This window comes from Apis florea, unplaced genomic scaffold, assembly GCF_048593485.1.
Source record: "Apis florea isolate Af1SG1 unplaced genomic scaffold, ASM4859348v1 contig_2291_pilon, whole genome shotgun sequence".
NCBI lineage: Eukaryota > Metazoa > Arthropoda > Insecta > Hymenoptera > Apidae > Apis > Apis florea.
In genome coordinates this window covers 4,193,056-4,205,602 of record NW_028256553.1, presented here as the reverse complement: position 1 = coordinate 4,205,602, position 12,547 = coordinate 4,193,056, and the positions used below count along the sequence as shown (strand labels likewise).

The 12,547-nt window shown below is 20.4% G+C and overlaps 1 protein-coding gene across 2 annotated transcripts in view; it reads right to left on the bottom strand.

The window, feature by feature from the left end:
• The window catches only part of LOC100863531 (pyrokinin-1 receptor), a 34,673-nt gene that overhangs the window by 8,333 nt on the left and 13,793 nt on the right, over positions 1–12,547 (bottom strand). The gene's annotated exons all lie outside the window — the stretch shown is intronic.

Genomic DNA, 12,547 nt, shown 5'->3' with positions numbered 1-12,547 from the left:
TATATATATTTACATTTATTTGCAAATTCTACAGTAATACTTTAATTTAATTATTGTAATGTAATTTAATTATTAATCGATTATTTATAATATATGATAAGATAATATATTTATCCCATAAATTTAGAAAATTAATATCAAACATTATCTTTACTATGATACAGACTTTATTTCAAATAATATTATATTTGATAAGTAATGTCATTGAGGTTATATTCTTTATTTGATTAATTAAAGAATTTTGAAATAAAATGAATATTTGGGAAAATAATAAATTAAAGAACTGATTATTTGAGGAAATAATATATATTTCTTAATAGAAAACTTTTTTCTATTAATAACTTTTAGAATATGTATCGAACAATAAATAGTTAATCAGAAATATTAATACAAACATTTTTTATTGCTGTATATCAAAATATCAATTATTTTTATCAAAATCAAATAACAAATAATAAACAATTTATTTCGGAAAATGTTAAATAAATTATTTAATTGCAAATACATATTATTTATTTTTCATATGAAAATGCTTCATGAAATATTTTTTTTATTTAAAAAATAAATTAATTTGTAAATGATTTTAAAAATTAATTTTAAAATAATATGATTTGAAAATTCTTTAAATTATCTGCTATGATCATTTTCTCATATAAAGTAGAAATAAAATTTAAAAGCGAATGCTTAGAATGTTTGAAGTGCAAATGGATTAAAATTAGAGCAATCAAAATATTTCTTGAATATTATTTTCGAATATTTCACGAATCATTGTTGAAAATATTATATTTTCTGAATATTCTTTTATGGCTTCATAATTGGTCCAATTTACAGAATATTGTGTATAAAATTGAAATATAATTACTAAAGATATACTAAATACGTAAAATATTTTTAGATTGATTTTAGATTTAGATTATTAGAAAAATAATACAATTTATAACATTTTAATAATTTTATTATTAAAATGTGTTATTAAGTATGGAATATCGTTAAAAAATCAATTTTATATTGTCAAAAATCATAATATTTTAAAGTTATGATAATTTACAAATTATCTAAAATTTTAAAAAATGGAAATTTAAAAAAAGAATTATTTGAAATTTTAACTAATTTCTTTCAAAACAAGAATGAATTACTTGTATTTAAAATTCTAAAATTTGATAAAAGTTTTATGGTAATCAAAAAAAATTCACATGAAAAATGTGACGGTCACATGAACTGTTTATCAAATGAAAAAGACTTCGAAACTCGTTCAAGAAATAAATAGAATTTTAATTACGATAGCTCAAATATCATTTTAAATATTCTCGTTATTTATTTTTAAAAAATTTGCATATTTATGCCAAAGCAATTTATTTATTTCAAAACGATTCATACAAAATTAATAATTTTGATCAATTATAAGTTTGAGAAATATATAAAAAGATAATGGTGTCATTCGGTGCTTGTTTTATATTGATAAAAAATATAATGATAATAAGTCTTCTGTTCTTGAATATTTTATATTCAATATCAGACACCATGGAAATATAATATTTTATAACCATAATTTCTAAGTTATGGTTAACCATTCTTCGCGAATTCCATTTTCTTGATTGATTTTGTAAATCGTTTTTATCGGTGAAATAGAGATAATATAATACAATGGTTCTCAACTAGTAGTATGAATTTGATGATACATGGATAAAATATTTATGCAATCAACTAAAAATCTTCTAGTAACTACAAGATAGTTTTTAAAATTGTTTTGAAAAAATTAATGAAGAAATTAATATTATTGTTCTTCTTTTATGCAAATAGAGTACAGAAAATTAATCTTTTAATATGCAATAAATTTTTTTGATAACTTTTAAAAAGAAAGAGAAACTAGAAAAAAGATTATTTAGAATTATTCTATTATTTTCTATGTCGAAGAAAATAATATATTTTTTATTTTATAAATTACATTTTTTTTACAATTTACAAAATTAAGATAATGGTGTAAACAATTTTTTTTTTATTATAAAATTAGAAATTTCATATTTTTTATATATCAAATTGAACAAATTTTTTTTTTGTATATAAAATGTACACAAATAATTTTTCATTCCATATTTCTAACTTTTAATGTTAATCATTGTGAATTTTCTAATATTATTCTAATATTATTATTTCTTTTGTTAATTGTGAATAAATGTACAGTTTAGATAATAGAACATTCAATTAGTAGAACGTTAGGTAATGTTCAGATATACGGTTTTTTTTAATAAAAATTTTACTTTGTATTTTACAAAGTGCTTGAATTTTTTAATTTTAATTTTGATGATATGCATTTATAAAATAATTATAAAAACTTGAAAAGTATTTAATTAAAAATAAAAGGTCAATATAAATACGCTAATCTATGATATAAATCATCATAAAAATATTATAAAACTTAATATAATTATTATTATATTAAATATTATATAAACATTAATCTTTAAATAGTTATATCGTATAAATATATAGATCATTTGACAGAAACTATAATTTAACTGTATTTACTGTTTCCAATTTCTCAGAAATAGAGATTACGCTAACTTATTTACTTCTTAGAATACTTCGGATTCGCATATGCAAAGATATAAAAGACGTTTTATTCCTAAAATGAGATTCCAATCGATTCTATTGACGTTTCGAAAACTTCCTCATGTTCGAAACGATCGTTTTTTAATGCGATTTCTCCAGTCGATTTGCATGAAAAAAAATCGCCTATTCATCATTTCTTGATCATTCAGAAATAAAATAAACAAATATTATAAAAAGTGATGAAAAACTATATATAATTGATAATCTAATAATATAAAATGTATATATTTATGATTTTATAATTTATCTGGTATAATTTATGATGAACAGTTTTCTTTATTTTGAATACAAATTCTCTTTGATATATATTTTTCTTAATATCTTATAGGTATGCAAATGTTTATGCATTTATGAAAAATATAAAAATATATAAAAATGTTATAAAAAAAAACATAAAATATTAAAAATTTTAGTCTATAGTAAAATACTATAAAATATAATACTATAATATTCAACAATACAGTTAGTATAGTTATGATATTTGATTGAAAAAAAAAAAATTTTTATCAAACTATTCCTTAAGCTATGTTTATAAAAGTTTGTTAAATTTTACATTACAGACATTCACGGTCTATTTATAATATATCATGATTATTTAGAACAATCTTGATAAAAATCAGAAAGCCTTATTTTACATTTAATCCTTAAATTCTCAACATATGGATTACAAAGGGATTATGATTATCTTGAAAAATTTATATAGATATTAAAAAATAATAGAAGCAATAATAAATTTCATCTTTACTGAATTTTCATTGTGCGCTAATTAAAAATAAACAAAAAAAATTTTTCGTTGGTATCGTATCGATGGTTCTTAATCAAAGCCAATTTTTACCATTATAAAAAAAATATTATTTATAATTAATCATTTATAAAAAGAATTTATAGAAAAATTATATAAAATTTTGTAAGATTATTATCAAAATTTTTAGCAAAATTATAGTATATATCGTTTGAAAGAAATTCCAAAATTATTTAAGACAAAATAATTGTTATAGTAACTTTTTCATATTTTATAAATTTTATAAGGTATAATATATAGAGTCTTATAAACCAAGAAATAGAAATATAGATTATTATCTATATTATTACTTATAAATGAAGTAATAGTTTTAATCTTTTGTCAACTATTACAATCAAATTATTGATACAAATGATTTACGAAATAACTAAACCAAAGATAAATTTCGAATCAAAGACGGAAGATCGTCATCAAAGGAACATCCATCTACATCCTTGAAGTGGACATATCATGCAATCCAATATATTACCTACTCGACACATTGTTGCTCGTCTATTTTCATGAACGATTTATTATTACTATTTGAACTTTAGCTACTACATATCTCTATAAATATATAGTGGACCGAAAATGTTTCGATTCATCGTAAGTAATAAACATATTTCTTTTTTTGCAATGTCCAAGTTGTGTAATTAATTTTGTTATTTCGTGACAAGATTTTTAATATGAGTTTTTTAAAAATTCTTCCAGCGTATCAAATAAACAAAGAGTAGCGAGAGAATATAAAGAAGGTTAATATTTAAAGTGCCATAAATCATTCAAAATTGTCTACGCAAACTGTAATAATACTGTGTGACATGTATATGAACTAAATGTAAACGTGAATTTTTGTCGAGCTTAGAAAACATTCAAATATATCAGAATGTCTCCAAAATAATTATATAAGTAGTTTGATAGTGATTTTACTTGAAAAAATAAGTTGAAAAAATTGTTTTCCTTTATTTTTTAAAAATTAAGTTTGAAAATTTTTCAAATAGAATTGAATGTAAATAAATTTTGGAAAAATAATAGTTAAATAAATTGATATTTAATCAGGGATACTAATTTCATTTGTAATTGTAAATTTTTTAAATTTATTAATTTATTTAAAAACAAAACTTTAAATGAAAAAATGATTCTTTTTTTTCGATTCATTTTTGCAGGTAAAACTTATTGCAAAAATCATAATTTAATGAGATATTTTTTATAGAATATCTGAGATAAATGAGATCATCTAAATATCTTCTAGGTTTTTTAAAGACAATGACAATTTAATTTTGAAATTGAGAAAAATATTTTTCTTGTAATATCATTTTTTTTTTTCATGTTTTGAAGTACATTAAAATTTTTCATTAAGAAAGCATATATTTTTCTTCATTTTATTTTGCTAAATTCTAAGTAAATAAAAAATATTTAAATATGAGCTTTAGATGAATTCTATCACGATATTTTACAATTAGATTTTATTTTTAAATTTATTTGCAAATTAAAGAATTAAAATCAAAAATCAAAACGTCTCTAATTGAAACGATTTAATGAAAAAAAAAAAATTAAAAATTTGCTAAAAGAATATTAAAACTTAATAATTTTTTTAAGTTTTGAAAAGATTCAGTATTGAATATTAAAATCTAAATCTAAGACTTTTTAAATTTTGAAGAAAAATTTAATATTGAATGTTGGAATTTAACACTTTTTAAATTTTATAAAAATTTTAAAACATTAAAAGTTAAAATTAAAAATTTTTTTATTTTATTTTAAAAACATTATTATAAATTTAAATATATAGATCACGAAGTTATAACACAAAAGTTTCCTTGTTTTGAAATCAAAATTATATATACAATGTGTTAGATAGATATGTGATGCAGAGAGAGATTAGAGAAAGGATGGAAGGACTTTGTTAGAAGCTAAGGTCGAGTGAATGGATGAAAATATTTAAACACGGTGAGTTGAAGTTTACAATAGATTAATTACTATGATAAACTCATATTTAACATAAGAATTGATTTTCATAGACATTTATTAATAATTATTAGTCTAAAGAAAAGCCAATTTTTTCAAACATTTTAAAAAATTTTTGAATTGTACTTTAAAATCTAGATCAAATAAAATTAAAAATTCAAAAATTATTCTGTATTTCTAAATATCTATCTACCTATATCTATTTCTATCATTTTAAAATATTGCCATTTATAAAATTTAGATTTCAATGCATCCAGTAAATATCATATTTTCGAAATAAGAACCATTCAAAACTTAAAAGCTTCGAACAAATAACTTTTCCAAGTTTAATATTCGCACATTCCTTCTTAAAATATCTTTGTTTAACACTAATCAAAGCACAACATAGGAAAACGAATCGATTATTCCAATTGCAAATTCTAAACGAACATATCTTTCTTCCGACGAACTTCTCGAGAAAGCACGTCCAACTGTGTTTATTTTCAAGATAAATATTTGACAGACAATGATTTATATAGTCATAGTGAATGGCACACAGCTGAATTTCGATCGTTTCCCATTCTACGTCACTTGGACACAATTCATGGCATTATACCAATCGATATTGCGTTCTTAAATCGCGTTTTTTATGAACTTCATTTTGTATTTTTTAGAATAAATTTTTTTCGAATAAAAAAAAATACAATCATGCAACAATTTTTGACTTCCAATTTGTGTTGTTTTCTATTTTTATCGCTTTTATTATATAATACTACCAGTTTTTTTTTCTTTTAAATTTATACCTATAATAGTTTATAAAAATATTTTGTATTTTAAAAAGAAATTCATTTAACCTAAAAAATTTAACCTTTAAAATTTGTACATAAAGTATAATAAGTTATATTTGTGGAATTTTTTTTTTATAACCGAAAATTTTTTCAAGAGATTGAATGTGAATGATTCTATATGGAAAAAATAAATAAAAGATATAAAATAAAATTTTTTTATTTGAAACTTTGTTTTATAATAAATAAAATTTGAAAATTTTTCTAATAAAAATGCTGTACAAATAAATTATCGATATAATTATATATAAAAATAAACAAAAAATATAAATTAATTACTAACAATTAATAATTAAAATATTTTATTTCTTGTTTTTGAAAAAATCAAAATTAAATATGATATAAAAAAATGTAATTTCAAATTTAATTTTTTTCAAAACTAATTTTTAAATAAAAAAAATTTACTATGTATTTTTTTGCTTATTTTGTATAATTATATATGTAAAATTACTTTTAATTGATAATTCATTCATATTATAATTGGAAAATTAGTCAATTTTTTCACTTGAAAATTCTTTAAACTTAATTCTTTCTTGAAAAATTCGATATTTTCGATTTATTTTTTTTTTAAATTACTTTCTCTATGATTGTACTATCATTCACGAAATGATAATATTTTAAAATCAATCAAAATGCAGAATACATATAATAAATATAATGTATAAGTATAATTGAAATACTATTATATACTTTCTGCAAATTATTAATTTTCTGTACCACAAGATATATATTTTTATATAAAATATAATATTTGAAATATTTACAAATACATTTTGAAACAATATCTTTAAATATAATAAATGATCAATAATCAAATATAATCAATTATACGATAAAGGAGAATTAAATGATAAATTCGAATTATCTTTTTGATAATTAATAATTAAAATGTGATAAAATAGTAGAGCAATTGTGTTTTTTCGTTTTAATTGATTTCTTAAGAAAATGTATGTATATAAATAGCAAATTAATTAAATTCATTAAAAAAGATGTTTTTTTAACATAAAAAAAATTATATAACAATCTATAACAATCAAAATATCACAATAAATTACAAAAATTTATCTATCATAGAAAAACTACAAAAATTCTTTTATTGAATTTTTATTGAGATAAAAATTAATCGAAAGCAAACAATTTTGAAGAAAATCGCGATATGTCATCTAAATGCTTCATCCTCCCATAGTTGTTACCGAATGGAGAAATGGTCGATATTACCTCATGAGCGTCAAGGGATCTCTATTTCGCAATATCTCTATTTCGACAATAAAAATAAAATTTCAGCTTTTCATTTGAATAACGCGATAAATCTATCCCTCGGCACGATTTCACATATGACGGTTGAAATTTTTTTATTTGTAGTTATCTCTTCAATGAAAAATACATTTATCTCGATGAAGATAAGTAACCTCCCAATACACTCGTAAATTTGGAAATCCGACTTATCGGAAATTTCTCTACCTTCCGAATCGTTTTTCAGTGATCCTAGATCACACTATCCATTGCAACAATTTGGCCATTTCCATCGATGAAATAAAATTTATTTAATAAAATATATTATTAATTCTTTGTTTTTTATGCAAATTTATACATATATTTTTCTGAACATATTCTCATATTCTTAAAATTTTTAAAGATTTAATTTTTCATTTTTATATTTTCCAATTAAAATTTTTTATGATTGACCAATAATAGATTGTTTTTTGTTTTCAACACTTCTGTTTCATTCTCTGTTAACTATTATAATATAATATAAGGAATTTTATGATAACTTCAATAGAACTTTTTTTTAGAAGAAATTTATTAAATCTATTATAAATTAAATTATATAATAATATATATAATTTATAATATATAATAATAAATAAATTAAAAAATTGATGTCATTTTGTACGAACTCGAATTCGAATTTTTGTTAAAAAAATTTGAAATTTTATTTAATTGTGCTATTATACATATATTATTATTGCATAATATTTTTGTATTAAATTTTAATCATTAATAAATTTTCCAAGAAAACGAGGAAGAACATTTAACCTTAATTTTTACATATTTCATTGTTCATTGTTGCAAGAAGTTAATTAGTTTACTATTAAAAGTTTTCAAATTCGATCAACAAAATATTATTCAAATTTTTTTTTTATAATATTATTCAATTTTAAATATTCAATGTAAGATATTGATGTATTCGTGAGACGTTTTTAAAGTCAATTATTTTCTGAAGATTAAAATAAATATAAAATTTGACTAAAAAAATGTTAGAAAGATAAAAAAATTAAAATTTATTTATTAAAATCTATAAATAATTTAAGTTCATTTTATGTAAAATGAACACATCTATCTCACGTCACATTCCATCTCAATCATGCTATCGCATTACCTCATTCTGTTTCCGTCTTGTTTCTAACATAAAATAAAATTGCTTATAACTCAATAAATAAACATTAACTTTATAATCGATCATTTAAAAGTATTTTACGATTATTAATAAGAATAATAACATATTAATAATGATTTAACATATACGTGTATAAAAACTCAACAAGAATTTGAAGGGAAATTATAAGAATATTAAAAAAAAAAAAGATACTTTCGAAGGAATTTTTTGATAACTTAAATTTAGTATTTTGTAGAAACTTTAAACTATTTCTGTAAGAACATAAAAAGAATTTCAAAAGGACTTTAGCAGAATAAAGAAAAGTTTAAACGAAAAATAAAAGAATAATTTAATAAAACTTCACAAAAATTTATTGTGCTTGAAAATAGAATGCATTAACTTGACAATCAAGATAGCATCGTATTTAAACGAAAATCTTTTTATAAAATGTACTAGGAAGCGAATAACAATGAGTCGAATGATGACACAAAAAGTCAAACGAAACATAACTATCTATTTTATTGATTGCATACGCCACTTCGTAAATCCGTGAGTATAAACAAGATGATTTTCGTTTGGCACAAGTATACAAAAGAAATGATAGCAATTGAAATAATCGAAGAATAGATACAGCTTCTAACTTAGAAAATAGGAAGTTCGAGTGTAGGAAATTGATGGAGTTGATAGAAGAGGATTAAGAAGCAGATGGTGAATTGAAACGAAGAGAGAATCAAGGTAACATTTAATGGTCTATTTGTCTTTGAATGCTGTTTCTCGTAAATCACGAATGGAAACACGTTGGAAAATGTTGAAGAGATTTTGGAAGCGTTAGTTGTTGATTAGAAAGTTTTAAGTGGCAAACTATTGGTTTTCCATTCGTAATTTAAGTTTGTAAATCGTAATAAAATATTATGTTTGAACACAAGGATTTTAAATAGAAGCGTTGATCCTGATTTAAGAGAATCAATTTGGAGAATTAAATAGGATTAAAGTAGAAGTAAAGTAGAAAGAATAAAGTAAGTTTAACTCTCCTATTTTTTTGGAGTTCATGTGATTCAATTATTATATTTTCAGATTACTGTGTTCTAAACTTTACTTAAATCAAATTTTTCGTTTTTTTTTTTTTAAATATGTAGATATATCTTAAAATATTTTGATTGATTTCTATAAAAGTAAATGAATTTATTATGATATTGTTAGAAGAATACATATAGTATAGTAATTATAAAATTGCAAATTTTTACAATAATACAATAAAAGGATTAAAATAATTATTATTCAAAAATATTTAAATTTTATGATAAAATTATATACTTTTATAACTATCAATGGAGATTTAAAATTGTTTATTTTTAAAATAATGTTCAATTTCTTATAACCAATTAATTTTTTATAATTTGAACAAATATAGAATTATGGAAAATAGGATTCATATATTATGAAAAACTCTATATATTTTGAAATAGATACTTTATGATTGTAAAGTAAATAGACAGAAGTTTTCCATTAGATTCCATTAAATTCCTAATCGATTTATCACAAAATCTAGTTCTATTAAATATCTTATTACATATAAGCTTCAAAAGAAAATTCTCTCACATTAACAAAAAAAAAAAGTTCTTTGTTCTTAAATTTCTTCTTCAAAAAATTTTAATAATAAATTAACTTATTTCTGATGAATATTGAAAACAAAATCATAAAATTACAAGAAATTTGATTAATATAATTTCAAATGATTCAAACAATATATAATAGCTTTTGAAAATATTCAAACTCTTCGCTGAGTGCAAATAAAACTGTTTACAATAAAAATATACATAATGAATCATATATACTTCATACAGTTTTCATGTATTTTATATTTATATTTGCAAATTCAACTAATAAATTGAACTAAAAGTAGCGATAATATATTATATATAAAATACTATTTTATGATATTACAATTGTACTACATACAACTTATTGTATTATACATTCAAATTTTCATTAAAATTAAATTTTTTATGATAAATGAATTTCTTTATAAAATTTCACTTTTTTGATATGAAAATTTTTGTGATTGATTATATGTTAAATTATATGTTATGTACTTCAAATTACTAAACTTGTTCATTGCTAGATATGAATATGAAGATTATGTGTGCGATTTCTTTAAAAGAAATATTTACAGAAGAATATAACTCTAAAATATTAAAATAGATAAATATTAAATTTTAAATTAAAATATTAAATGTTCAATATTTAATGTTTTGAAAATTTCAATGTTTTTTTCATTATTCAAAATATAACGATACGATAATTTATAGTGAAATAGAAAAAAATTTTAAATATACAGAATTCTTCCGGACAGGTTATTCCGGATAGATTATTTTTTCATTTCTTAAAGAATCACTTCCTTTCTTTAAGAAGTGAAAAAATAAGTTAAAAAAATCAAATAAAATTATTTATTGATATTTATTTGAAATGTTATTTTCAAGTAAAATAACTCGTGAGAATAAAAAGGGAAGAAATAGTTTTTAGTTTTTAGGAATTTTAGTTCATGTTTAAATCGAGCTTCGTATAATGAGATCTTGAACAAAGCACCGCTACTTAAGCGAATTATTATGAGACTATTAAGAAAGTCGTGGATGGAAAAGGTTGCATTAAATTACATTGCAGTTACATTAAGAAAGAAAAATGGTATGAACAAATAAACTATGAATCAATTTAAAAAAAAAATGTATTAAAAAAATTATCTATATAAAGAAAAAAGCAATAAATTATACTATATTTTATAAAACAAATTATTTGAAAAATTAATTATATATATATAGTTCAAAAAATGTAAGAACATCTATTAACTGAAGATTCTTGAGATAATTTCAAGCAAATTTTTTTTTATAAAAATTTTTATTACGGCAAGTTATTAATAAAAAACATTGGCCAATTACACGCGTAGCCTAATCGATCTGCGATGATAGTGTTGGCTATGTGTTGCTAATCGAAAACATATCGAAATAACAGACGGCAAGAAGTATGTTAAATATAACACATATATTTTTATTGATAAAATATTATATCGAATTATATCATGAACAATGAATAAATTATGATATTCAATAATTTCTTCGATATATTGGAATATCGATATAGTTTGGATTTGTTTATGTTCGATTGCGAACGCATTAAAAAATAAATTTTTAAATATTTTTAATCAAATGTTTATTCAAAATCAAATTTTTATGAACATAATTAAAGGAATGAATCTTAATTAAAAATTTTTCGTCAAGTATCAATACTGCACTTTAGATATTCTATCTTTTTGTATATTATGCATTTAGTAAGTTTTCATTCAAATTTTACAATATTTACAATATTGTAAATTCATAATATATATTTATAACTGTGTTTTTTAATTTACCAAACGAAAAGATCAACAATTTTAAAAAAAATTTGTAATTTTCTTTAATACTAAGTTTCTTTAATTCTATTTGATTAATCGAAAAATTAAAGAAGTTTTAACGATTTCGATTATATTAAATGTTAATATCATTTTTCGTATGTGCGATTTTGTATCGTTTTATTCATTTCTCGATAAAACCTATCAATACAACAAGATACGAGGATAGTGGCCACCTCGTTCCATAAACTAACCGAAATCACGAGGTCATACGATTTTATGAGTCTATCTCTCAAAGCTTTGATGAGAATGTGCACGCATGACCGAAAAAGTCTCGAAGAATCATTGTCTGGAACATGGATCGAATTTACGATCATCGCTGTCGATTGAATCGTCGGGTTTATTCGACAGGTTTTGTTTTTTGGGAATGAAAATTTCGAAACAATGATCATAATAAAAAAAATTAATAAAAAAAAAGAATTAATAAGAATTTAACGAGAATTCAACAGAAACATGGAATATTCGTTAGGGATATTTTTTAAAAAATTTGTGAGAATTCGATAAGAACTTGATAAATTTTGTCAAAATATTATAAAAATTTTAGAGAAATT